Source organism: Podarcis melisellensis (assembly GCF_964234715.1).
Source record: "Podarcis melisellensis genome assembly, chromosome: 12".
NCBI lineage: Eukaryota > Metazoa > Chordata > Lepidosauria > Squamata > Lacertidae > Podarcis > Podarcis melisellensis.
In genome coordinates this window covers 46,287,943-46,314,986 of record NC_138544.1, presented here as the reverse complement: position 1 = coordinate 46,314,986, position 27,044 = coordinate 46,287,943, and the positions used below count along the sequence as shown (strand labels likewise).

The window sequence follows — 27,044 nt, the reverse complement described above, 5'->3', positions numbered from 1 at the left end:
GGCGGGAGGAGGAAGAGAGGGCGGCGGCGGCGGCGGGTGTCCGGGCCCCGGGGCTTCTGGGCGCCAAGAAGCAGCGGAGACAATTCGCTCGCATATGAGAGGGAGAGACAGAGAGAGAGAGAGACGGAGCGCGAGGGAAAGAGAGAGAGAGAGAGCGCCAGGGAGACCCACGAGCCCCGCTTCCGGCTCCGGGCGGAAGTCCCTCCCCCGGCGGCGGAAGATATTGGTCGACGCCTGGAGAATCGCCGCCTCTCCCCCCTCCCCGAAAAACGCCTCGCGCACTATCTCCTCCCCTCCGCTCAGGCGAAAGAGAGAGAGAGGCTGTGGGAAGGGGGAGGGAGGGGTGGAAATAGGCCGGTAACCTTCTCCGCGTGTGATTGGCCCGGAGGCAGGGACGGCGCGCGGGGCGCGGCGTGACGTGAAGCGAGCCGCGCGGAGAGTGAGCGGGTGACGTCAGCGCCCCTTTCACGAGTTGAGAGCGAAGGTGGGGGCCGGGAGGAGGAGTTCGCAGAAGGCTCTAGTAGCGGTTAGCACATTCTCTCTCTCTCTCTGGGAGCTGTTCGATTTACGGCCGCTGATGCAGGAAGGTTGTCCTCCGTGCGGCTTCCGTAGGAACGGGCGGTTTGAAAGGGCCGGCGTTGGGCCCGCGCAAATAAATAAGTTCTGTCACACATTTCCCTCGGTTTTTTAAAAAATAATTATTTAAAAAAGAGCGATGAGCAACAGCAGCTCTCCCTTTCTAGGATTCTACCGTAGCCCCTTTAGTAACGACTAGAAAAAGAAAAGGGGCCTAGTTAGTCCTAGTTTGGAAGCAGATTTCTCCCCCCCCCCAGCATAACTATGAGCAGGAAAGACTAGGCCCAATTTCTAGAGAAGGCGGTGATTTGCTGCTCTCTCCGATTTTAAATGGTGTAAGGAGCCTGTTGCTGGACACCCCTCGGCCCCAGAGAACATAGTCTGCGCAGTGAGAGTTGTAGACTGGCCATGTCCTGAGAGAAAGCCTTCTAAAACCTTAATCCAAGTTAGTATCTTGCCTTTAGGTTTGGATTGATTTTTATGTATGTGCTGGCGTTGTTGTTTTTCACTGCGTTTATATTTTATAATAGTAGGGTTTCTACTGTTTTTTAAATTCATGGGAAGTGATTCATAAACTAATTAAATAATAAGCTTTTAAAATAGATTGTACTCAGTGGAACTTGCTTCTTGGTATACAGAAGCGTTTTAGCTTGTCAACCTTATCTGTCCCATCCCCCAGCATTATCATCATCTGCTACCTGAAGATTAGCTTTTTGAGAGATCAACAAGATTTGTTATTGTTGCAGTATACAGTTATTGACCAAATTGCGGGAGGCAGTGGAAGACAGGAGTGCCTGGCGTGCTCTGGTCCATGGGGTCACGAAGAGTCGGACACGACTAAACGACTAAACAACAACACAGTTATTGACTTGCATGAAAGAGTTAACCCAAGCACTGAGCTTAAATTCCCATTGAGAAGGGTTCAACAGGCTCCCAGGAGCCTTTGCCTCTTCCTCCCTTTCCCTTCTCTCTCTGCCTTCCTGGAAGGAGGGAGTCATGCAGATGGCTCCCTGCTGAAGGAAAACCATGTCAGCAAAATAAGAGATGTTTACAGCTTGCAGACTGCATGATTATTCTGTAAGGAAATCAAGTTCTTTTGTTAAGTTGTTTGGAACCTTTCCTTCTTTATTCTACTGTCAACAATTGTTTGCTGTAACTCCTGAAACTCTGTGAGTACAATCTTCACTTACTTGCAAAGCTAAGTGTCTCTGATTTATTCTAGCCTAAGTTTTGTTTTGGGGAAGGTGGTTATGGGTAGATGTAAGTCTAATCAAGTTTTAATGTGCTTTGAGCAATCGTCATTGTGCCAACTCTGCTATGAGATACTAAGAATCTCTCTTCCAAGTGTCTCGTACCATTTTCACACTTACAATTTTTTAAAAAATTATACAGAGGTATTATAATTTTCCAAGATAAATTTAGTGTTTTCTAATTAATACAGGTGTATGTCCTTAAAATTGCAATGCTACAGATTCGATTAAATTATCTCTCTGGAAATTGTTACAAATTAAACTGTGTACTGTTGGCACCGTTTGCCCTAAAATGTGATGGAACTAAGAATATTGGGTTGAAAGGTTCCAAAGCAATATGAGATGATATACAACCTCCTAAAGAATAACTTGTTTATGGTATGGCCATATGAATAAAGAGGCTGTTTTTAAATTTTATTTTTTTTGTCTGTCTTCCATAATTGTAGTTAAATTCCAAAGTAATAATAGAAAAGCCAAACTCAATGAAATAGTAGGCTCCTCTGCTGCTGCCACCACCCTGCAAAATAAGCAGACTAGTTCAGCCATACAAGTTAACCCTACAAATATTATACTAGCCCTAACCTGAAGTGAAAAGAAAAAAGTCAAGTTTTGGTTAAATGTTTCTCCTTTACTCACTTGGAAGAGAAAATTACTAACCCACTAACCAAGAAGATGCTAAGATTAAGTTTGCTAGCGTTGCCTAATTAGTCACAATATAAGACAGAAGGATTTTATTCATTCACTCTTGAGAAACCTTTGTACACAAAGGTCAAGATGCTGTTAGTAATGACCCTTTTATGAGGAAAGCCTTCCCGACCTTCTTTCCTTTTTTGCCCTGTCATTGAGGCAGTGGCGCCTGGAGGAAACAGGGAGTTGGCAACAGCTATTAAAGTCTATTCTGAGAAAAACAGCTTGGATGGAGTTGCAGTTTACGTTAACAAGCATGTGTAATTTATTTCTATATTTGTGTAGCATTTCCCTTAAGCGTTCAAAGTTTTTCACTGTGAGCAACCCTCCCAACAATCCTGTAAATTAGGCTACTGTGCTATTGCCATGTTATCCGCGGGAAAGATGGGGAAGAGAAATGAAGACCACCCAGCATTTCCATGGCATTTGCTACAAACTGGAGACATCTTGTTTGCAGCTTGCATTCTTGACAAATGTTTCAGCTATTCACTTTGGACAGCATTCAGAGAACAGTGCAACCAGTTCTGCACGCCAATGGAGCATTGGTTTATATTCCTAAAGCAGCGCCTTCCTGTGCCCCATGCCAAATGACTGAAAATAGGGAGATTTTTAATATCAGTTTTTGATATGGCCCGAGTGGGTAGAGTCTACTGATGTGGGGGTGGGGTCCAAAATCTTCCTGGGCGCACTCAACTCCTTGGGTATGGCAGCTAGTATGACTGCCAAGAAAAGTGCTTAGACTATTAAAGTGCCTATCTTTATGCCTTCAAGATGTATGTGACTTAGAAGGGTGCAGTGCACCTCTACGTACTCTGCACTCAGGCAGTGTTTTTTGAGAGAGATTTAACCCATACTGAATGGTCCCCAGCAGCAAGGCATTACTCTGTAAGAGTTAAAAGCAGAAAACACTTGCACAGGATGCCTTTGTGGGTGTTATAGAGGCCTTAGCTCAGTGGTAGAGCATCTGTCTTGCAAGCAGAAGGCCCCAGCATCTTGAGGTAGGGTTGGGAGAGACTCCTGCCTGAACATCGGGAGAGCTGCTGCCAGTCAGCGTAGACATTCCTGAGCTAGATGGACCCAATGGTCTGACTCAATATAAGGCAGCTTCCTGTGGTTCTGGGTAGGGAGATAAACATGCTGCCTGCATCTGATGCCATACACACATGCTTGTTCCTCTTTGTGTGACTCTACTTCTTACCTGCATGGCCCCACTAATGGGGCTTTCCCAAGTACGTGTGCAGAGGGTTCTGCATTTTCGGTCTTGCTAGAATTTCCCAGGATTCTTTGGGAGGGGGTTTAAATATAGGGTCTGTATGCAGCCTAGTTCTTTTCAGTAATGTTCTGAATGTTCTCACATAAATAATGACATAATGATTTTGAAATGTGCCTTGCAAAGTGCCATCATTGTATTTGTGGTGAATGTAATGACTTGAGTTCTTTCAGATTACCGGTAGTTGTTTTCAAAAAAACATAGTTCATTGTTCCACTGACCTTTCACCTTTTCTCCTTATCCTCTCCTTCTTTGCCAAAGCATTATCTGTTGTGGCCTACAAGCTTTCCTGTTGGATGCAGCTGAAATCGCAAACCTCTCTGACCATCCTCAATTTAATCAGAAGAATATACAGTTTCCTATTTTAGCTTTATATCAAATATCCTTCAGTGACTCACTCAAGTGCTGACGTTTATAACAGCAAATGTGTACTAGGAAGGAAGGCCCATTCAAGTGCAGAGATAATGGAAGCTGTCCCTCCCCACTTTGCTTTTTCCTGTAGTGTGTAGATTGTGTCAACATGGAGCAGTGGCACACTTCAAACTAGAAATGTTGACATGATTTGAGGAAATAGAGCCAGCAATGGCACTCCTTTATTTATTTATTTATTTTTGGGGAAATTTTACCCTCCTTTCCTCTGTGGGATCATCGAAGTGGCTTACAAACAACTGTAAAACAATATAAAGCATACATAAAAGGACAAATTAATATGAGCCAAAAAAGAAGAAGCCATGCTTAAAGAAAACTGTATCATGAGCAGCAGAACAAATCATGGAACAAGTCAACAGCAAAATAGCTGTTGGAAATGTTGGCTCTTAACTGCCTTGTGAAAAACAACCAACAATGGAGCAAGGCAGATTTCCCCTGGGAAGGAACTTCCATAAGATTAGTGTCTCCAGAAAAGGCCCTGTGTTTCATACATAACCCACCAAACAAAACAGTGGTGGTGCAGATAGACAGCAGGGCCTAGACATTAATCTCAGATCTCAAATGTTTTTGTATGGCATCCCACTCCCAGGCCATTCATGACTTTAAAGGTTGAAAAATGGGCCTTTGAATTCAGCCCAGTTTGTGAAGACGACATAATAGGAGAGTAGTGTGAATCACACCATATGATCCAATCAGCAGGCTCAATTTAGAACTCTGGTGGACACAATCTGAAGCAAAATAAATTTATAGACTGTCTCCAAAGGCAGACATAGGAAGAGCACTTTCCAGCTAATTTGGATGATGATGATATATTTATACCCCACCCATCTGGCTGGGTTTCCCCACCCACTCTGGGTGGCTTACAGCACATAAAAAATTGTAAAACATTAGACATAAAAATTTCCAAACACAGGGTTGCCTTCAGAGGCCTTCTAAAAGTCAGATAGTTGTTTATTTCCTTGACTTCTGATGGGAGGGCGTTCCACAGGGCGGGCTCCACTACCTTGAACGCCCTCTGCCTGGTTCCCTGTAACCTCAACTGGGGGTGGAGACGTGCCTTCAGGTATACTGGAGGATATAATGCAGGATTGACCAAAGCCTGGCCTTTTCTCTTTAGGCAAGTCCAAATCTACAAAATATATCTGTGGATAAAAGAAGACCCTCCCACTCCAATTGTGAACATGATCTTCCAGAACTGATTGACTAAATATCCCCAAACATCTGAAATTCCCAATGACCAGGACCTCTGTCTTTTCTAGATATGGCATATCCTGAGTGCCCAATTAATGTAGGGAATTCCTTGCAATACAATATGGTGACTACCTCTAGCAGAGCTGATGGGTGTTGTAGTTATTGCTTTTAATAGTTATTGATGTTTTTACATAGGAACCTGCTGTATACTGAATCAGAGCATTGGCCCATCTGGCTCAGTACTGTTTCAAATTAAATGGCAGGTGTGTCTCCAGGATTTCAGACAGCATTCTCTCCTAGCTCTGCCTGGAAAAGGCAGTGAATAGAAAATAACTCGAAACCAAAAGCAACAAAGTTTGAGAATAAGAGCAGGATAGGAGAACCAACTCTATCAATAGTCTCCAAAATTCCTGGTTATGCAAAGTAGCTGTATTTTAGCTCTTCTCAGAAATGGGGCTTCTTTGATAATTCAAGCTATTCCACCCTAATGTTTTAGACTAGCTGTAGTCTGGAAAGTGGTTTGTCTTCCTGCCTGCTGTTCTCTATAGGTTCAGCTGCCTCTTGAGATAGATTGGCTAATTAAACAAAGGCATGGGAGAAGAGGAATGATTTTGTCTGGTGCCTAAAGATATGTAGCAAAGGCGCCAAGCGGCCTCTTTGAGGAGAGCATTCCACTAGCATGGAGCCACTGCAGAAAAGGCCCATTCTCAGGTTACCACCCTCCAGACCTCTCATGGAGGAGCTACACAAAGAATGACTTCAGGTGAAGATTGCAGGGTCTAAGTCAGCTCATATTCAGTTATTTAGTTGTTTGTTGGTATCTATTTATAGGGACGCAGGTGGCGCTGTGGGTTAAAGCCTCAGCGCCTAGGACTTGCCGATCGAAAGGTCGGTGGTTCGAATCCCCACGGCGGGGTGCGCTCCCGCTGCTCGGTCCCAGCACCTGCCAACCTAGCAGTTCAAAAGCACCTCCGGGTGCAAGTAGATAAATAGGGACCGCTTACCAGCGGGAAGGTAAACGGCGTTTCCGTGTGCGGCTCTGGCTCGCCAGAGCAGCGATGTCACGCTGGCCACGTGACCCGGAAGTGTCTCCGGACAGCGCTGGCCCCTGGCCTCTTAAGTGAGATGGGCGCACAACCCCAGAGTCTGTCAAGACTGGCCCGTACGGGCAGGGGTACCTTTACCTTACCTTTACCTATTTATAGAAGTATTTCTATACCGCCATATCATAAAATTTCAGGGTGGTGAACAAAGTTAAAACAAAAACTGCTAAAAACCCATGGTCCTCCACATGTTGTTAGACTTCAACGCCCGCCTGCCCCATTCCAGGGATCATGGGAGTTGGAGTACAGCAACATTTGGAGTGCTACAAACTCCCCACCCCTGCCATCGTGTCTCACGCATAGAACTGCAGTCTCTGATCGCAGCCCTAGACGAACTTCCAAGTGTGTAAGTGCCACTGAACACAGAGAGATTGACATTCAAGTAAAAAGGCATAAGTAGGTGCTATGTAAGGTAACTGATTCAAATCTGTGCTGGATTGTGACCTTTGCCTCTCATTCTACATTAAATACTAACATATTTAAATAGCTATAAATGTTTGCAGTTTTAATCTTCTGCTCTCAATAATAAACACACATTTCCCAGCTTACATCCTGACTGTATTTTCTTATGCTTCTGTGTATATTTTCTCCAAGCTGTCTCCATCCATTTTAAAATGTGACACTCAAAAATGGACAAATATTAGTGGTCTGACTTACTCTTTGTATATTTAAACATGGTTGTTTCCCAGTCATGCATAAAGTAGGATCAGGAGGTCTGATTTTTGAAGCAAAAAGACTGTGCAGTTGGGGTATTAAATCCTTCCCTGCCCATGATCCTTCCCTTCCAGTCTTCCCCCCCCATAAGATTTTCTCTCCTGCTAGTATCCAGTACCAGAAGTGAGCTTGGCTTATTTATTTTTAGCATTTAGATATGATGGGCTATTAGCAATGTCCTCTGGGCAGTTCATAAATTTAGAAACAATAAAATATAGCTGCAGTCCCAAACTAAAACAATACATATGAAAACAAACCAGCACAGAAATCAGTAGAAAACCCTTCTGGGTGGGAGGTCTGGTTTCCTTCTGATCATCTGCCGCCTCCTCCTTTTCCTCCCGTCTAAATCACAGGGCCTGCTCTTGCTCATCAGCTGTAGGGAAGTCAGATGATTATTCCTCACTGCCTGCCAGCCAGCTTCCAGCTTTTATTAATTTGAGTGTTCTACCCAGCCCTTGTTCAGGTCCTGGCACTGCATGCCAGGCATAGTTAGTTGCCCTGGTCTAGCAGAGGACAGCCATGTACCCAAATGCATCTGCTACATGTGGATTTAGATGCCTCCACATCTGAGCACCACTGAACTGGCTACACACAACTTTTGATCCAGGCATCCCTGGTTGGGACAGTAAATTGTATGTAGCTAGCTATCAGTGTCTTCCTAAGTAATATCTGCCTTGTACTATATGTGGAGCAACGATGCTTTGATTCATTCTTCTTAAGAAAAAAGTCTCCCAGACCATAATCCCATCTCACAGACATTGCTGTTACATTTTTTAAATATTCAAACAAATACTAGCTCAGTTTCAGAGGTTGGGTCCCACCTAGGGAAGCATAACTTTTCTTCCAGTTGTGTTATGCAACATGACTTTAGCAGTACATTTTTTCCCTTGAGGTTTAGTAAATAAATTTGAGCACAGGACCAAGCTTGCATGTGAGGATAGGTATAGGGAAGAAATTCAGTTCAGTTTGCATATAAAGTTGACCTTTCCAAAACACTATACAAACAAAAACATAGCCATTGTTGGAAATTCTCACTTCTTCGAATTTAGAATTCAGTTCCCCAGCGAATTAATGTGTACAAAAGTGCATCTACTATGGTAAAAATATCCATAAAAATGCATATATGTTTGTGAAAATAGCTTACAAAAAGGCACTGTGTTCGAGAACATTGCATACAAACAAAGCACTTTGCACAAAAATGCAGGGTTTTTTCTAAGATCACAAACTGATGAGGAATTGTGGAGAACTGAATTTAAGACTGGAAAAATTGGAAACCAAAATTGACAGATTTACCTGTCCCTCTGCGACAGTCCCTTTTTATTTCTGGTTCCACAGTAATAAGAAATGGGTTATCACAACTGTTTGCTATGAGCAATTTCTGTTTCACTTAACCAGAGATGTTGCTAGGTACTTTAACAGCTCAGGGCACAGCCCATTTGCATAAAACTTACACCTCTTGCTTTATATCCATAGATACAAATTTAGGCCTCTGAGCAAATTAAGATGGTCCAGAATGTCTGGGGCCCAGTTCAAAAGACCCATGCCTCAGGCTTCCTGGGCCACACCCAATCATCACTCCTGCACATTATTCAACCCACATGTGAAAGGTTTACAGGAGAGACCAAAACAGGATCCATGATAAATAAGGAGTGAGAAAGCAACTAGCATGGTCTGGTGATGGTACGCATTGATCCTGAGTCTTCCATATCCTTGGCTAGCCATTAAGTCATTTTTCTCTACAGATTAGAGTGACAAAATATTGCCGTTCAATAATCTTGTGCATTAAAAATAAATATTAACCTGTAAACAGTCACAGTTTGACTCTGGGGGCCTTTCTGTTCCACCTATTAAGGTCCTCAGATGAGTTGAGGTCCGTGTATTACTTGCATGTCCTTGTGTATATACAGTATTGCAGATATTGCCACTTTAATCAGTGGGGGAGATGGGAAGCAGAGCTAAAAGCCCAGCTCCATCAGGCAACTCCAACCCCAGAACTATGCAAGTTGGTCATTGTATGTAAGTCACTCTGGGAGCCTTTGGGGCGCTAAAGAGTGTGAGGTACAATGATTCTAATGAATGAATGAATGAATGAATGAATGAATGGTGTCTCCAGGCAACTTATTTTACTGGGCATCTTGATTTGTTTGCAAGGAGATTACATGACATTGACTATTGATGATGTTGCATCAAGCAATCATTATCCTACACTTCCCAGTGAATTTTCCTGTCATTTTCCATATTGCAAAAAGTCTAAAAAAGAAATTTCTTTGGGGGTGTGGGAGAAGACCACTTATCAACCTTAATAGTGCAGCCTCCATTTTCCAGTATCTGACTGAATCTCACTCGAAAATAGCAACAGTGTGGAAGCACCCAAAGGCTACCCTGTGGTAGAGGGCGATTGTGACTCATGAGCTGCTAAGTTCTTCAAGAGACTGCCTTTAGGTTGAAGCAGGATCTAAGCTTTCATTAAACCAGAGAGTGAGAGATTCCATCCTTCATGGCTCTAGAGCAAAGCTGGTAAAATCTGGACACTGTGGGTACCTTATCAGCTTACTTTGCTAAGAGAATCTGATGAGCTCTGTAGGAGTTCAATTCCATTTAACATAATTCTGATCCCGCCTTATTAGTCCTGGTGTGTCTGAAGTGAGCAGGAGCTGCATGGATTGTGTTTTTATGTTGGACAGGCAGTACCATTATGCTACTTCCCCTCCTGCCCCCATCTTTTCCCACCTCCGATAAACAAAGAAAAATAAGGGTTTGTTCTGCTTCATTGGAGCAAAAGCACAGTACAATAGAGGACCATTCAGCAGCATCAATAGTGCTTGTCCTGTGACTTCTACTTAAAAAAAGATGTCCATGGGGAGAGCTGGATTGCACGGTAGTGCAGTGTGGAATTTGTACTGTAGTGATAGACGTGGATGAATGACTGGAACGCCAGTAGCCCATAATGAATAAAAATCATGGAGTGTTCTTATTTGCAAACCTGTTCTTCAGTTTATTTCAGCCTGCAGATGTGCGAATGTTAGCGTACTTAAGCCCTGTGTAGGATACCTCTCATCTGCCTTTGTCATCCTGTTCTGAACTTCTCTCCTTAAATTTATATTTCCCCCCCATTGCTGCAGCTATGTCATGGCATCCCCTTATGGTCTTGAGGAAGCTCCTGGCCATAAAGTTTGATTGCCATACTGGCTAACTCTGAGAAAGTTTCCAAAATGCCATTCCCCTTCCTTGACATTTTAAACATTTAATGAGTTTTCGTTGTTAATTTTAACTTCAAACAATTACAGAGAGCACTTCCTAATCTCGTTTGGGATTATAATATTGCAATACATGAAAGAGCTCTTGATTAAGGAAAGAATTTTCTAAGGGAATAGATTGTCACTTGGCCTGGTGTTTGACCATGTTTCCATGGAGCCAGGCTGCATGCAACTCCTGTTGTCAGATGAATGAACCGTGGCAGCTGGGAGGAAAATGTATGGAGTGTTGAGCAGGACTGGATGCCTATTCCAGCTGAGCCACATTCATCTCGAGCTAGTCAGCAAGTATTAGGCAACAGATAACCGATATGGGGTGGAGATTGATTTCTGCAGGACCTAGGAGAGTTCCCAAAAAGGAAAAGCATCGTTTCAGATGTTGACCTAAGTCATGGGGTCAGCAGTGTGGCCCCTGTGGGTGCCAGTGTGCTGTTGGTACTTCCTATGGCCCCAGCGAAGGTTGGTAGTAAATATCCTCTCAAAAATCTATAATGCACGAGGGACTGTTTGCTTTTCCTGCTCAGTAGTGGTTCAGCCCCTCCTACATTGATCCCCCTTCTCCACTTAAATGCCCACATTTCATTGGAGCCCACCCTCACATCTGTTCTGAACAGAGAAGAGATGTAAGAGGAGGTGAAGCCAAACCTGCCCCACAGGACTCAAGAATGCTGGTGCCAAAAGGTCCCTATCCAAGCCAAACAGTAACAGCATAACATACAGTACATCTACAAACCCAGAGTCGTCATGAGACTCAGGATTAAGAAACCCCTGAAACCCATTGACTGCCAGTAGCTTTAGGCTAGGAGGCCAGCGTGTATCAGGTCCTCCCTCTTGAGCGCTCCAGTTGTTCAGAACAACATTGGTCTCTGGCTCCTTGTACCTGATTCTTGTCCCCACCCACCTTTCTTGCAATGTTGTACCTTGCCTGAACACCTTGCAATACTGATCTTAGACTGTTGCCTGACTTGGACTCTGCATCATGTTTTGGACCTAGACTGAGTCTCCATGCTTGACCTTGGTTTGTTGGGACTCTGCTGCACCCTTGCCCTCGTTGGTGAGTGTTTTGCTAAGAGGCTTGTATCACCTGGGACAGGGACCCAAGATACCCACGAGAGCATGACACACATCCATGGAGTCATCAGCATGATGTGTACCTCTGACTGAGTGGCCTGCTCTAGGGAATGGGAGGAGAAGACCACTTAACAAAGCTCTGCGTTGCTCATCTGACGGGGCTGTTAGATGTTGCCTGTGCCAACTGAGAACAAGTGACTTCTGCAGCTCCTAAAGGGGGGTTATTATTACATTTTTAATGAAGATACTAATTTCCATAATGTGATGGCATATAAAAGGTCATCGTCAATCTGTCACAAGAATAATGAGCTAATTGCTTGAAATGACAACCTTGTCCTACTTTAAAAGTGTGTTTGTGTGCTGAAAACCTGCGTTTTAAAATTATTGTGCTTTAATCACTGAATCGCTCATAAGTTATTTTTAAAAGCGAGTGAAGGCTTTGCTAGCACTTGGCATGCTCAAGTGTCTTTGTGTGTCAGCAAAAGTTGTGGAATGTCAGCGGCTAAGTTGGGAGCTGTTCCGCCTTACTTTATGGGTTTCCTTCCTTTAGCTGTGATGCAAAGCACAATTAGTTGAAAGTAGGTCTCACAGAAACCAATGGATCATAGCAGGGCAGGGTTTTAGGGATGTGCAGCCAATGAACTCTTAGATCAGAAATGGTTGGTGTGGTACCCTCCAGATGTTGGACTTCAGCTTCCATTATCCCTGACCAGTGCCTAGGTTGCCTGTGTCTGATAGGAGCTGGAATCTAACAATGCCTGGGTGGCAACACATTGGCTACCCTTGCTCTAGCTCAGTGATGGCCAAATTTGGCCCTCCAGCTGTTTTGGGACTACAACTCTCATCATCCCTAGCTAACAGGACCAGTGGTCAGGGATGATGGGAATTGTAATCCCAAAACAGCAGGAGGGCCAAGCTTTGGCCATCACTGCTCTAAATGGACAGAGAGGAGATGGAAGACATTTAAGAAATCTTCCTTAAATATTTTTATTTATTAAATTACAAGATGCAACAAGACACTGAAAGGAAGGATATATCACTTTACAAAGAGATCCAGCATAGTGTATAAAGGGGGAACCTTAGGCATGGGAGACCAAATACCTAAGAAGATATGAAGAGCCTGCTGGATGAGACCAAAGGCTCACCTAGTCCAGCATCCTGTTCTCACAGTGGCCAAACTCGATGCCTGTGGGAAACCAGCAATCAGGATTCAAACACAAGAGCACTCTCCTCTCCTGTGGTTTCCAACAACAGGTAATACAGCCGGCCAAACCTTTCTGTCTGCCTCTTGGGACTCTCCCGAGGCCATGCCTCTCATTGGACTTGCTTTTCACTATCCTTTAGTTTAGAGGACAACTGTCAAATCATTGCTGAAACAGCACGGAGACGGGACACTAAACGAGAGGGAGCCACTCCTTGCATGTGGACAATCCCTTAGGTAATGCTGATGACCAGCCGTTGTGGTCTGGGGTGGGACTCTGAAGTGCTCTGACTTAAAAGCCAGATACAGAGTGCTGGATCAGTGTCTACCTTACAGACTTGTGTATCCCCTGACCACCTAGCTGTTTACTGACACACACAACCAGCCACATGTTTGGACCTCGACCTGCCTCCAGACCATGCTCCCTGTATTGACCCCTGATAGTTCCTGGCTTTGCACCCACCCAAAGCAAGAAAGGGTACCTGCCTGCACTTTGAGATCCCAGTCAGAGGCTCCTCTCTGGGGGTTCTCTCGCTTTTTTGGCATCCACGCATGTGTTTTTCCAATCACCAGGTGACAATCTCTTCATTTTCTCATCTTTTCTCCTTCCGTAGACCCAATTCCACCTTAGATCTCCAATGCTCCTTTTTGTGTTTGTGTGTCCTTTTCTTTTGCAAGGCTTGTTCCCTATCATTATGACTAACTTCTCTCTGCAACGAGTGCCCTTTCGTCGCACAGGCAAAGTCCCATTTCCAGCTCGCTGCTATCTTTGAAAACAAGCCCGTCTGTTTTCTCAACACTGCTGGCTGGAGCCAGAGACAAATATTGATAGATAGCGGCAGTGTTTAATTTATTTCGTTGTTGGAGATTGATTTCCTCCCTTGGCCTCCACCAGTATTGGCTGCCTTCCCAGAAATGTCTCTTAATTTGTTGCCTTTAAGGTGTCGCCGCCAGACTGGGTGGTGGAATATAAAATATATATTTTTTTTCTAGATGCATACTGGACATTTGACATAGAATGACGTTCTAACTGCAGCCCATGGTAGAGGAAGGAACAGTGTTGGCTGAGATTGAAGGACAAAATACGAGGATATGCACTCATAGCCAAGACTGAAGGAGGGATATTGATTATTGGGACCCTCTTGGTTTCTCTGCTGCAGGGCAGATGACCATCTTCTGTTTTGACAGCAGAGCTGCCTGGCAGCGTGAAAATTAAATGCAGAGTCATAAAAGCAAGCAGAGCGGAGTGCGCCGTCAGCTAGTCTGTAGTATATTAATGCGGACAGTGTGGGGTTGAGCATCTTCGGGGGAATCCAATAATGGCTGTTCCCATCACTTCACAATCCTCAAGAAGGAGGTTGCTGACTTTGTCATTTTTTGGTCCGTCAGTTGATAGCTCACTCTCACACTCCCAAGCGGAAGGGCTACTTGGAGGAGTGTGCAAGGAGACATTCCAGAGCACTGAAGCTCACAGTGGTGTGCCGGGCAAAGCACACCCATCTTAATTGCAGCATGACAGCAATTCAATAGAGTCACACCCTCTTGAGCCAGAGCTGTCAGACTGGACCAGTGGCATGTATTTATAGCATTATCTTAATAGATATATGCTCGTGAGTAAACCGTGTTGCTTTGCTTGGGACTATCTGCTTTTGAACTGCCAGACTTGATCCACTCCCAGGCTGATCTAGAGACTGTTTTATGCCCTTTAGATTCAGCAAAGGATCAGCTGCTTTTCGGTCAGAGGAAGGGAAAGTGCTTCGCTCAAAAAGCAGGATAAATCCGGGGGAAATGGCCACGTTAAACATTACCTCTGATGAAGCAGGATCTTGCTTACAGAAATACATGCTGCAACAAGTTTTAGTTTTGAAGGTGCCTGTGCTGTTTTTCTGTTTAAAACAACAACCCAAAGCGACTTTAACCCTTTCCCTTCACATGCAGTCCTGTCTATCAACCAATGACCATAACAATTTAAAATGGTTTCTACGGCTTCTTATGTGTGCAGACTGGTTTGTGATCATTATTTACAACTAATGGTTTGAAGTATGTAAATATTTCACATTTATTTTATAGGTAATGAAAGCTAACGCTGAAGTACTGTATAGTGATTTGCCCTAAGTCTGCAACTGATATTTGTATGCAAACAGGGTGCTACTTACATCTCACAAAAACCTTTGACTGCATACAGACCATACATTTAAGGAATATTCCCCCTTCTCAAATTCTGAGAACTGTTGTTTGTTAAGGGTGCTGGGAATTGCAGCTCTATGGTGGGCACACTACAATTCCCAGGTTTCAAGGTGGGGTGCTTTAAATGTTTGGTGGGTGCACAGCCTTTGTCTCTGTTACGCTTATGTTCCACTTCTTGATTTGTTTTGTGCACAAATTTGTATTCCTTATTTAAGGAGAAGTCTTGAGCATTCTTTCTTCCCTAAAAGTGACTGTGTACACACCACACATTTATAGCTCATTACTTTCTTCAAAGAATCCCGGGAACTGTAGTTTCTTAAGGGAATTTGCTGGGAATTGTAGCTCTGTGAAGGAGATTGTTTGGGGGAAGTTGCACTCTTCAAATGTGTGCTGGATGTGCTTAATGTGGCTCTCTCAATAGTGTGCCCTTGCACTCTTTCTAGCTAGCTATCCGTTAGTTCATCAGAGGAAGTTTGGAGGTTGAAACAGTTTCAGCGGAGGATATTCCATTATGGCAAATGGGGCACTGCCCCACCAGCCTGTCTGCCTTCAGCCAGCCCCCACCTGCCTGCCTTCCTACTTAACAACCAGTCTAAGGGGTGGTTCTGGCTGTCAGCTTCCCGCTCCTTAGACTCAGCGTTGCCCTTGTAGAACTGAGTTGGGAGGAGGATGGGGAGACAACTAGAGTGGATTGACTCTCATTGACTCTGGCGCCACCTGCTGTTGGCCTCCCTGCTTTCCGCCCTACCAGTGCCAATGGGCACCAGCTGCTGCTGCTTTGTCTGCTAAACCCTTAGATTACCAACTTGTAGACCAGCATCTGATCTGATAGCAATAACAGCTCTGTCCTGAGCAAATGAGTTGGCTGACCAGCTCATAAAGAGATATGCGTCAAGGGAAGGTTTGTTAATTCAGCTGTTCTGCTTGGCTGGTGTTTTAACCTCTATATGTGGAAGAAAATGAGGAGGAGGAGGATTTTACGCCATAGCAGACCTTGACCATTTCCCTCCCATTTCCATGGAAAGAGTTACAGAAAACAAGGAAGTGAGTAATCCACCTACTGCTTCACAGGCTTACCTAACAGCCCCAAATCCCATTATGGATAATAACTATGGATATGCTTCAAGCGAACAACACTCTTCTTTTGCATTAATCCAGGGAGATCTGTTGTTCGTAACATAGGTTTATGGTGGGCATATTATGGAGACTGATGCCCATCAATTTGATGTTTAATTGCAACAAGGGAACACTTTTTCATACATTCAACTCTTTCTGTCAAGCATGCTGTGGCTGTTTATTGATTGCTTCCTATGTTTCTAGGCTTGATACTCTCATCTCACCAAAATGTCAAGGTCTCAGCAGCTGAACTGCTTGCAAAGGATGAGAGTACAAATTATAACATGGTTCACTGCTTGCTGAATTTACTTTAATAGCAGCTTTTCCATATGACTCAAGGGTCTTGTCATACCTCTTATTAGAGCTGTGCTTTGTTTTCATTTTTATTAATTGGTCAAAAGGTATCTATATCATTTAGCCATTATCAAACAAAGCAGATCTGGATCTGACTGGGACCAGGAAAGGAGAATACTAGGAGCCCCATTCTTTTCAGACCTGGGCCCCATCTTAAGCCTCAACTTTTCACCATCTACTTGTCTGGTGCTAATATTCTTTTTGCAACCAATTTAGGTCATTCTGCAACTCATCAATGTTTTAATCTTCTCAAGACAAAAGGGTTGAAACAAGGTGATAAGTAGCATGAAGCCTATATGGCAGGGCCTCCCAATTTGTTGTCTTCAGTCCACAGGCTTCTTTGAGGTCGTCTCTGACATGTCTGTGGATTTGAGGTTGAAGACTTGAAGCAGCACACCCATCACATTAAAAATTCATATTGATTTTAAATCGTGTTTCTATTGCTTCTTTTATTTCTTATATTGCATTTTATTATATTCCATGGAATCCAAATTTTAATGCAGCAGCGTACTATATATACGAATAAACGATGCAGTAAAAATGCAATTAAAAATCATACAGCGTCTAGCGCATTGTAATTGCTACAAGAGGCAGAAAAATCACTTAAGTGGTCCTTCAAGGTCCTCATTGGTTTTCAAGTGATCCATTATCAAGGCACTGCCTCCCAGCCAAAGGAATGGACATGGCAGATAGTTAACTCTTTATTGTCAAAGCTGACACAGTAGTTTCTACAGCTTGCGAGCTGCATGTACATTATTATTATTATTATTATTATTATTAATTGTCCTTCCCACACTCCTGGACATGCAAGCCTTCCACCTGCCATCTGAAAGACGCCAGGAAAAACCTGTAGACTTCAGGTCAGACCTGGAACTCTGGCAATCCTACGTCTGAGTGATGTAGTGGGTGGTGAAGCTGACTGCAGCCCACAACACAATGAACCTCTCTCTCACTCCCATTTACTCTTCACATAGTGCGCTGCCACCTCTGGTTTGAGAAGCAGTGTGCATATGATATTAGCCACAATCCCCACATCTATCCCGTTTCTATCCTGCCATTTCTTATGCGTTTGTTCCCTAAACCTGATTTTATCTGAATTTATAAAAACAGCAACCTAGCTGCATTTTAAGCTGGTAACAGCCTCAGTGTTCTGTTACCTAATTTTTACTTGTCTCCTTCTACCACTAGCCCGGTAGTATCTTTCCTTCTCCTGCTGTGTCTGTTCTGTCACGTGCATTGGCGACAACAAAAACACTGCTCTCTCTCTCTCTAAAAAAGTGTGTCTCTGCATAGCTGCCTAGGCTTGCCTCGTGGTACAATCCCCTGCCTGTAGGATTTGCGGGCCTCGAGCACAATCTGCATTTATCTCTACTTTGTCAAAGTGGGAAGTTATTTCAGAGCTGGGGAGGAAATAATCCTTGGCTGATGTGTGTTATGCTTTGCGTTACTGACAGTGGAGTAGTCAGGCTGCCATAAGTGCGTTATAATCCATTGAGTGACATACTCATTACACTCCAAAGCTCTTTGGCTCATTAGTATTGATGCCTTTTTGTAACAATAATTGTAAATGAGAGAATCTGGTTTTTAATAACTACTTAGGAACCACTGCCCCATACATACTGATGCAGGCAGGCCGCTGGAATGGTTTCAAAAAATATAAACTGCCATCCTGTATAGAGAGCTCACATTCTGCATCTAAAGGAGACAACATAGACAGAAAAGCCTCTTTGCCTATGAGATGGAGAAAATTAACCTCTGTATAGCCATTACTTGCACTCAGATTGCCTAGAGTCAAAGATCAAGCTTTCAATTTGCCCAATTAAGCTTTTTAACTCCTATGTATGGAATAGATTCCACATCAAGCCATTAGGACAAATGCCCCCTGTAGATTTGTCCTTAATAAACTCAAGGTGATAGCTACTTTAAATTCACAGTGCTGAATACCTGCTTTTTTTCTTCTGTAGAAGCAGCTGCATATGCTTGTCGATGGATGTGTAACTTTCTTTGGTACACAGGAACTTTATCCACATAAAAATGGAATGAAAAACGGTGGAATGGTTATGCATTCAGATGAGCTCTGGATCCTTAGGAATATGCAACCTCTCACAGAAAACTTCTGAGAAAAGAAGTGATTGACAAATCAGGTAAGGACATAATTATTTTTGTTAGATATTTCAGCCTCAGCTTTTATCAGTAATTCAAAGGTGTTAAATTTAAAAACATGCAGTAACATCCCACAACAATTTTTCTTAAAATGCCAAAGACAGAGATGAATGTTAGGGAAGCAACATTTGGCATATATAAGGGGCACATAAATGGAATAAATCTTTAAGTAAAAGTTTATATGTTATCATCCAAGTCAAGGCTATGAGCTACTCACAAGTGTATATCCTCAAACTAACTTCTGCTTCTACTGTTTCAATGTTGGGGTTTTTTTCTCCTCTTGGGAAAAAATTCTAAGTATTGTTGTGAGTTTGGGGTGTGGGGTAGGCTATATCTTTGAGTCCCATCCAATTTTTTGCTCTCCTGGTTGTTTATCCCCCCCCCCATTGTTTATTGATCTATTTTATAAAAATGATATACCACTTGGTTGTAAGAAACTGTTAAAGATATAAGTTTAATATGCATAAAATGTAAAGTTTGTATGCATTCATTGTGTTTGAAAACATTTTGCAAACATTTTCATTAGGCATGGGAGGTTTCACTCTGGAAAATGCGACAGAAAGGTTTGTATGTTTCCGTTTCAGCCTTTATGCTAATTGATGATTCATCCAGAAACGGAATTGCAGATCTCTTACAACAGGGAAGTGAGACCTGAGAACTCAGTATTTTTGTCAGCAATGGAGCCATGAGCAGCAGAATCTCAGTTCTGGGATGATGAAGAAACAAGTTGCTTAGGATCCATTTCTGGGAGCACAGAGAGGAAATTTTTTTTTAGTCCTGAACTGTATTCAGGACTAAAAAAAAGACAAGACCACATTGCTTGCTTGCTTAAGAGCAATGTGTTACTAAATATTTTGTAAGCATTTATTTGTAACTATTTTAAAACTGTTCCTCAGTAAAGCTTTGAAACTCATTCTTGTGGTGGAGAGCAAATACGTTTCGACTCTTCGTAAGGTCCTGACCAGAGGTTCTATTGCAGAAACTCTAACATAAACCTCAGTACAATTTGAATTATACCAGCATGTCCCTTAGGCTTAAAAATTCAGTCACCAGGAGCTCTCATTCAGATTAGTAGAAATATTTTTGATAATGACTTTCACTTGAAAAATTCAGGGCATTCTGTGTAGAGGGATGTTAAGCATAGAGAAAGAGGAAAAAGTCCTGTTGTCAGTGTAAAAGTCTTTGAGAGCATCTGGGGAGATAGAAATGACTTCTGAGCTAACTGTGTGTGAGTGTAAAGCAATAGTCTGAGTTAAGAGAAAATTGATTGGGGTCATTCGTAGCTGGTGGATCCCAGTTGACCTCAATCAGCATAAAAGCCCAGGGCTCTAGCTGGAGAATTGTACAGTACTGAAAACTTTTTAAGAAGGCAGGCAGGCTGGTGGTTCCCTCACTAGGAAGAAAACAGTGAGACACAAAAGGGCTGACAGGATGGACTTAAAAGTCAAGTGAAGCCTTTCCTGGCTTAGGGATCAAGAGAAGGGAAAAGTTTGAGGGGCCTGATCACATTAAGTGCAGTTAAAGGCACAGGAACAAGGAAATAAGTAAAAGCTAGCTACACTAGTGTGTGGGAAATGGCCGTAGGTGGCGCTGTGGTCTAAACCACTGAGCCTCTTGGGCTTGCTGATCAGAAGGTCGGTGGTTTGAATCCCTGCGATGGGGTGAGCTCCCATTGCTCAGTCCCAGCTCCTGACAACCTATGCAAGTAGATAAATAGTTACCGCTCTGGCGGGGAGGTAAACGGCGTTTCTGTGCACTCATCTGGTTTCAGTGTTCCATTGTAGCTTAGTCATGCTGGCCACACGACCCGGAAAAACTGTCTACGGACAAACGCCAGCTCCCTCGACCTGTAGAGCGAGATTAGCGCCGCAACCCCAGAGTCATCTGTGATCGGACTTAACTGTCAGGGGTCCTTTACCTTTACCTTTTTAGCTACTCTAGTGTGTGGGAAATGGCCCAGTAGAGGGGTGGACATTTGGCAAGGAAGCAAGTTTAACTAATGGCCGGATTTGCGTGCTGGGTTGTCTGTATGTCTTCTCGTTAGTCTTCTTTCATCCCACATGTTTCAATGCATTTCCTCCTGGACTTACCTGTAAACAGGTTGCCCTTGAATTCCTACCTCCCAAAAAAGTCTGGAGGTTCCCAGATAGTTTGCTACCAGGGCTGCCCTTGTTACTAGCAATGTGAAATGTCCTGGTTTCTTAAACCATCAGCTCCCATTGAGAAAACATCTGCCAGCCTTTAGAAGGCAAGGTGCAGGAACTGGGCTCTCTCAGAGGTCCAGTGACTTCCAGCTTTTGAGCAATTAAAAACGATAACACGAGAAAATAAGGCAATCTAGATCACTTAACAAAATAAGTTTGTGTTTTACCAAATTGCATCTCTTCATTGTTTAAGACATTTTGGTCTAATGTGCAGCGTTACACATCTTTAGTTGCCAGGCAAAGACATTCCTTTTTTAATAAGGCCTTTGGCTTTTAACTATCTGTTGCATGGGAAGCAAAATATTCCTGCTTTGCAGGGGGTTGGACTTGAAGACCTTCATGGTCCCTTCCAGCTCCACAATTTATGATTTTCTGGGTCTGACCTTTAAAGCCCTAAACCACATCAGCCCTGTATGCCTGAAGGAGCGTCTCCACCCCCATCGTTCAATCTGTACACTGAGGTCCAGCTCCGAGAAGCAAAATTACAGGACCTTCTTGGTAGTGGCACCCACCCTATGGAATGCCTTTCCTCCAGATGTCAAGGAAATAAAAAACTATCTGACTTTTAGAAGACACCTGAAGGCAACCCTGTTTAGGGAAGTTTTAAATGGTTGTTGTTTTATTATATTTGTTGGAAGCCACCCAGAGTGGCTGGGGCAACCCAGTGATATGGGCGGGGTACAAATAACATTAATATTTGTAATTAGTATTATGATTTTATGGCTGAGTGAGGATTTGAACCCAGGGTTTCCTGGTCTTGCATTTCAGCGCTCTGTTGCACTGTTTCTCGTAAAAGCATAATTTCTGGCATCGTTCCCAGAAGTGAAGTAATCCAAATGAGACTTAGGAGATGGGCTTGAATTCTTTCTGGTATGCAGTCCAACCGGATATTAGCGATAGCTCTTGCACCTGACTTCAGCCCTAGGTAGCTTGGCTGCTGTCAATAATAAATGTAGGTGCAGCTGATTGAAATCCTGCTTACGGAGTCAGATCCAGCTCTTTATCTTTTGGCTGGGTCTGTTCTGATAACAGGGCTGGGGGAGAAAATCATTAAAGCATTAAGATGACAGATTACAAAAAGGGAGCACGGCAAGTCACCCAGAAGGTGCCTTTTGAATGCTGTTGCAGCAGGAAGGCACTCGCTTGAGTTCTTTATCATTCTTTTCATTGCATCGTCATTGGTTCTGGCTGAATAGAAACTATGATGCTTAAAATTGATCGGTGCGATACGTAAATTAGAGAGCTGAAGGTAGAGTTCATGAGCTTTTTTATGTTGGGCAGGGTTACTTTCACAGAGAAATGAGGAAATATATATATACCGTAATAGGAAAATAAGTTTTTTTCTACCCAGCTCCTGGTCACTTTTCATTTTTCCCTCCCAGGAAAATCTCACCACTAGGTAAGATATCATGGCATTGTTTCCATGGTTACTCCCCCTCCCATGAATACATGGTGAATAAAGGAATATCTACCATTGAATAACCAGAGTTTCTTTTTGTCTTCTCAATTTTTCCCCATTGAGCAAAACATTAAGTATATATGGTTACAGATAACCGGGGGGGAGGGGGGGGGGGAGAGAGAGAGAGAGAGAGAGAGAGAGAGAGAGAGAGAGAGAGAGAAGAAACAGCCCTGGACCATTTTTCACGGTACACACATTAATCCTAGCAACAACACATAGTAAATAAAATCTAAAATTAGCATATCCCCCTCCTTAAAGTTACTTTAGAATGGAAAAGACAACCTGCTTGCTTAGAAAAAGTTGTTACTGCTTCTTCCCCCCAGGACAAGATGGTCCTTATTGATTCCATATACAAGTGCTTACTGTTGGGATCTTTTGATTTTGCTAGATGTTCAATAAAGTCAAACCAAAAAGTATAAAACCTGTCCTTTTAGAATGTATTTGTCCCCTAACGGACTAAGCAACCTGGAGATACTACTTGTGTTGAGAAGAATCCTCCCCTCTCTTACCCAACTTGACTGCAGGTGCCTTTGATACCCTACAACCCCCCCCCCCATTTATTCAGTTGAAGGGGACTTGTAGGAGCTGGGTTTGGGAGAAGGCATTATTGAACAAAGGAGTGCAAGCCTTTAGAACTGTGCTTCCAGCTCAATAAGTAACATTAATGCCTTTGCAGATTTGCAAGTGATTATTAACTTGTCGCATGCCATCAAGCTCACCTTTGTGTTCATAATATAAAACGGAATTCTTTTATGTACATCGCTCAGCCTCTTGGTGCACAGACGCAACCCCAAACCCTTATCTTGACGACGCTTCAATCTTCACACCGCTTTCAACAAAGCAGGCTGAAGGACGTGAATGAATTAAAAAGCCTTTATATAAAGACATTCATTCTCCAGGATGATAAATAAGCTGGTCATAAATAGGCTTCAAGGACCATAACTCTTGTGGCTTTATCAGCCTTGTTTGTGATAAGTGTTGTTCATTTATTCATTACTGAAATTAAACGGCGAAAAGGATTAGTTGATTGCCCAGCTGATTGGAATATAAATGCTGTTCAAATACACTGACACTTGCCAAGATGTTATAATTTGCCCAGAGCAGCTGAGAAGATACCACAGGGGTGTCGAGAAACGGCAGAATAAACTGTTGTGGGTTTTTAACGTTTTCTTTCATTGGTTTTGTGGTGGATGTGATCCTTTGCTATGTAAAAAGAGGAGAAGTTTGGTTGGAGGCCCTTGCCCACAACTCTTGAAGCCTAGTGGTTGACTAAAGGGTTGTGGTCCTCAAAAGAATGTTGTCCACTTGTTCAGACAGCCAGTGTTGTTTCCAGGCTGCTACATGTGCCAATACAAATAGTACTGAGTTTTTGCCATGCACTATTGCTAGCACATACCTGTGGTACTTAAAATCTTGTGCTGACTGATTATATGCTACTGAGCCTAGTTCAAAGTTCTTGGATTAATTTACAATGTCCTTAATGACTTGAGTCCACGCCTGATTCCTTATATCCCTGTCCGATCACTGAGGTATTTGTTAGTGGCCCTCCCATAGCTCAGATGTACAGATCATATTGCAAAGGAGCCATGTTCAGCATGTGTTCAGTATTGTAGGGTCAATTTTCTGCAACTCCCAGCTGATATCAGACACGAGCCCCTCCCTACAAAACTTCCAGCACACACTGCTGAAGACACTCTCACTCTCTCTCTCTCTCTCTCTCTCTCTCTCTCTCTCTCAAATCTAGCAGGCATTTTAACTAAATTTTTAATTTTATAGTTGGTTTGCAACTGATCTTGATTGCATTTGTTGAGTTTTATGAACACCACTTTTAACCAACTGTAATGAGCTGGTATATAAATTGTCTAAATGAATGAAGATTCTCATACGCATGGCCCCCTAGTAGCGAGAGATTCCAGGGGCAGCTCTGTCTGGGTCAGGCTTCCTTTGAAGAATAGTATTGGAGACACACAGCATTTTTACAAAATTTGCTTTTCATTTACAAAATTATTTAATTCATTTATTCAGAATATTTCTTAAGCACCCATCATTGAGAGGATTCCAAGGTGGTGTGGAAAGTGACGAGCATGGAAAATGGGGCACAGCATGAGTGCTGGTCCTTGCAGGCCCCCTGGCCTCCGCATGTATGCTTCCTGAACACCTGATACCTATTGGTTAGTATCCATGCGTCTTGGGAGACAATGGAAGAGTGCACCTTTGAGGGTGAAGCTGGAAGCCAATTCCCCGTAGAGCACATCCTTGGGGATCCTGCCATCTTCCATTCCGTAGACATGATCAAGCCAGCATTGTAGGGATGGCATCGCAGGGTGAGGGCACACCTTCCCCCACAGCATAAGACAAGCCACAGCTATATAGCTGCCATGCCCACTCCTTGACCTTTTGTCTCCTCAGCAGTGTTCAGTGCCCTGACCTTTATCTCCTTTGCCAAAAGTATTGCTCATTTCCCCCTGTAATGGGAACATGATGTGGTGGAGCAAGTTGCGTAGATAACTAGGCAACACCCAGGGGGCTCGGGATTGGAGAAGTGTAAATGGTAAAGCCCTGAATGTATCTTCCTGGTTTTGCATATCTTGCTAATAAAAAGAGCCTCCACTAAGAAGAAGAAGAAAGAAGAAGAGGAGGAGTTTGGATTTGATATCCCGCTTTATTATTACCCAAAGAGGTCTCAAAGCGGCTAACATTCTCCTTTCCCTTCCTCCCCCACAACAAACACTCTGTGAGGTGAGTGAGGCTGAGAGACTTCAAAGAAGTGTGACTAGCCCAAGGTCACCCAGCAGCTGCATGTGGAGGAGCGGAGACGCGAACCCGGTTCCCCAGATTACGAGACTACTGCTCTTAACCACTACACCACACTGGCTCTGGCACAGTGTGGCACCACACTAAGCTAGCAGTCAGCTTGCTCCCGCAGAGCTCACTTGCATCCCAACTCCTATGTCAGCTTCGTTATTTCTACAAGCATAGATGTTGCAGAGACAGGAGTGAAAATATGCTGGAGATGTGGACTTGGGAGAGCACATCCTTGTTTGAGAGACTGTCCTGCCATGTGAAGACCAACATCCTGGATCAGGACATCACCCAGACTCCATGCATCAGCATTAGTGACCACATGCTTGGGGCGGGAGACGATTTTGTCTACCTGGGCTCCATTTGAAGGCAAAAATACACTGCAGCTAAATTCACAGTTGGAAAGTAAGCACACAACATGAGTTCAACAGTAGACTTAAGTCACAGGGACCAATATTGGCCTTTAAAGCTATAAGAACCAGCCTACATACAACATACACACACACACAGCAACACTGGGCTCGAGATAATTTTTTTATGGCAGGCAAGAAAGGAGGAGAAAGTTATATCCCTATAAGTTAAAACACATGCAATGAAACAATGTGATAGCCTTGTCCCCGACTCACTTTGGCTGTGTATACATCACCAGTTTATAATGCAGTGAGGTTGTTCCTACCCACCTCCAATGAACTTCAGATCACTTTTACATGTCAGAATGGGTTAAAAATGTTTCCAGATCAGCTGCTGTCCACACAAGTAGGTGGGAAAGATGTCTTCATACGGCTTAGATTTTTGAATCAGACTGAAGATGGTTTCCGGGGGTAATGCATTAAAACAGTGTTTCTCAAGATGTGGTTTGTGGCTAACATGTGTAAACAGCTTCACAAACCAGCAGTGTGAGTGCACTGTAGAATAATCAGGAGTGTGAACACACAATGCTGACTTGGAGGCATGCTCATTGACATTTTGTTTGTGTAATAAGGGATCCTTCAACATAGCAGAATTGCCATACAAGGGAGTGGTTCACCCCTCACACACACATTTTCAATAAAGATTTGTATGTGACCACTGCTTTAGTATAGCAATTTTAGTTCAGGACCAGGGAACAATGCAAATTCTAAAGAAGCCTAGAATAAAATGTGTTTCTGATACTGCTAAGGAGTTATACAAATGCGTATTTTAACTCCCCAGATCTTCAACCTTCCCCTCCCCCAATGATATTTCAGAGGTTGCCCAGTGCAGAATTCCCTACCCCCTTTCAGTTGTACAGTGGTACCTCGGTTTAAGAACAGTCCTGTTTAAGAACGATTTGGTTTGCAAACTCCGCAAAATCGGAAATAGTGTCCTGGTTTGAGAACTTTACCTTGGTCTAAGAACAGAATCCGAACATTGGAAGGGCACTGGTGGCCGGAGGCCTCATTAGGGAAAGCACGCCTTGGTTTAAGAACGGACTTCTGGAACGGATTAAGTTCGTAAACCGAGGTACCACTGTATTCCTCTAAGGGCCCTTCCAGATGTCCTGTTGTTGTGATACATCTTAATATTGTGTGATTCATTATTAGCTGCTCTGTGTTTGAAAACTCGGCAGGAAATAAGTTTTTGAAATATGAACTCTGTGACCCTTAATAATATTAGCGTGCCAATTCCCCACTTCCCACCTGACTCTCATAGTAATCCTTGCTGTTTAGTTGCATTTGAAGTACGTTTGATACCCACTCATAAGGTTCCAAGCGTTGTTCTTGAAATGTAGCCTATGTATGTAATGTGATACGTGGCGTTACGTACACACGTACACCCACCTTCACGTATCAAATGTGATCCGTGTTATGTATAGTTGCTTGGGTTTCATGCCGGTTTGGCAAATAACGCTGCAGTTCGTACCTTTGAAGTCCAGGCGGCGCTACAGGACCGCTACTGGCGGTGGAACTGGAGCAGCTTTTCCCAACGGCGCTTTCTAGACCTAGGAAAAGTGAAGAGTCACTTCCGTTCTACTACGGTGTTTTTTCCCATTAA

At 43.4% G+C, this 27,044-nt stretch overlaps 2 long non-coding RNA genes across 2 annotated transcripts; one reads left to right on the top strand and one right to left on the bottom strand.

The window, feature by feature from the left end:
• Positions 1-347: 347 nt before the first annotated feature.
• Positions 348-19,479, top strand: LOC309353387. The gene is made up of 3 exons (XR_014161772.1): positions 348-526; positions 18,419-18,547; positions 19,151-19,479. It is a non-coding gene; the product is annotated as an uncharacterized lncRNA (long non-coding RNA).
• LOC309353436 lies at positions 17,189-27,020 on the bottom strand. Its single transcript, XR_014161851.1, has 3 exons — positions 26,913-27,020; positions 18,348-18,519; positions 17,189-17,293 (listed from the first exon to the last, which is right to left on the bottom strand). It is a non-coding gene; the product is annotated as an uncharacterized lncRNA (long non-coding RNA).
• Between the last annotated feature and the right edge of the window lie 24 nt (positions 27,021-27,044).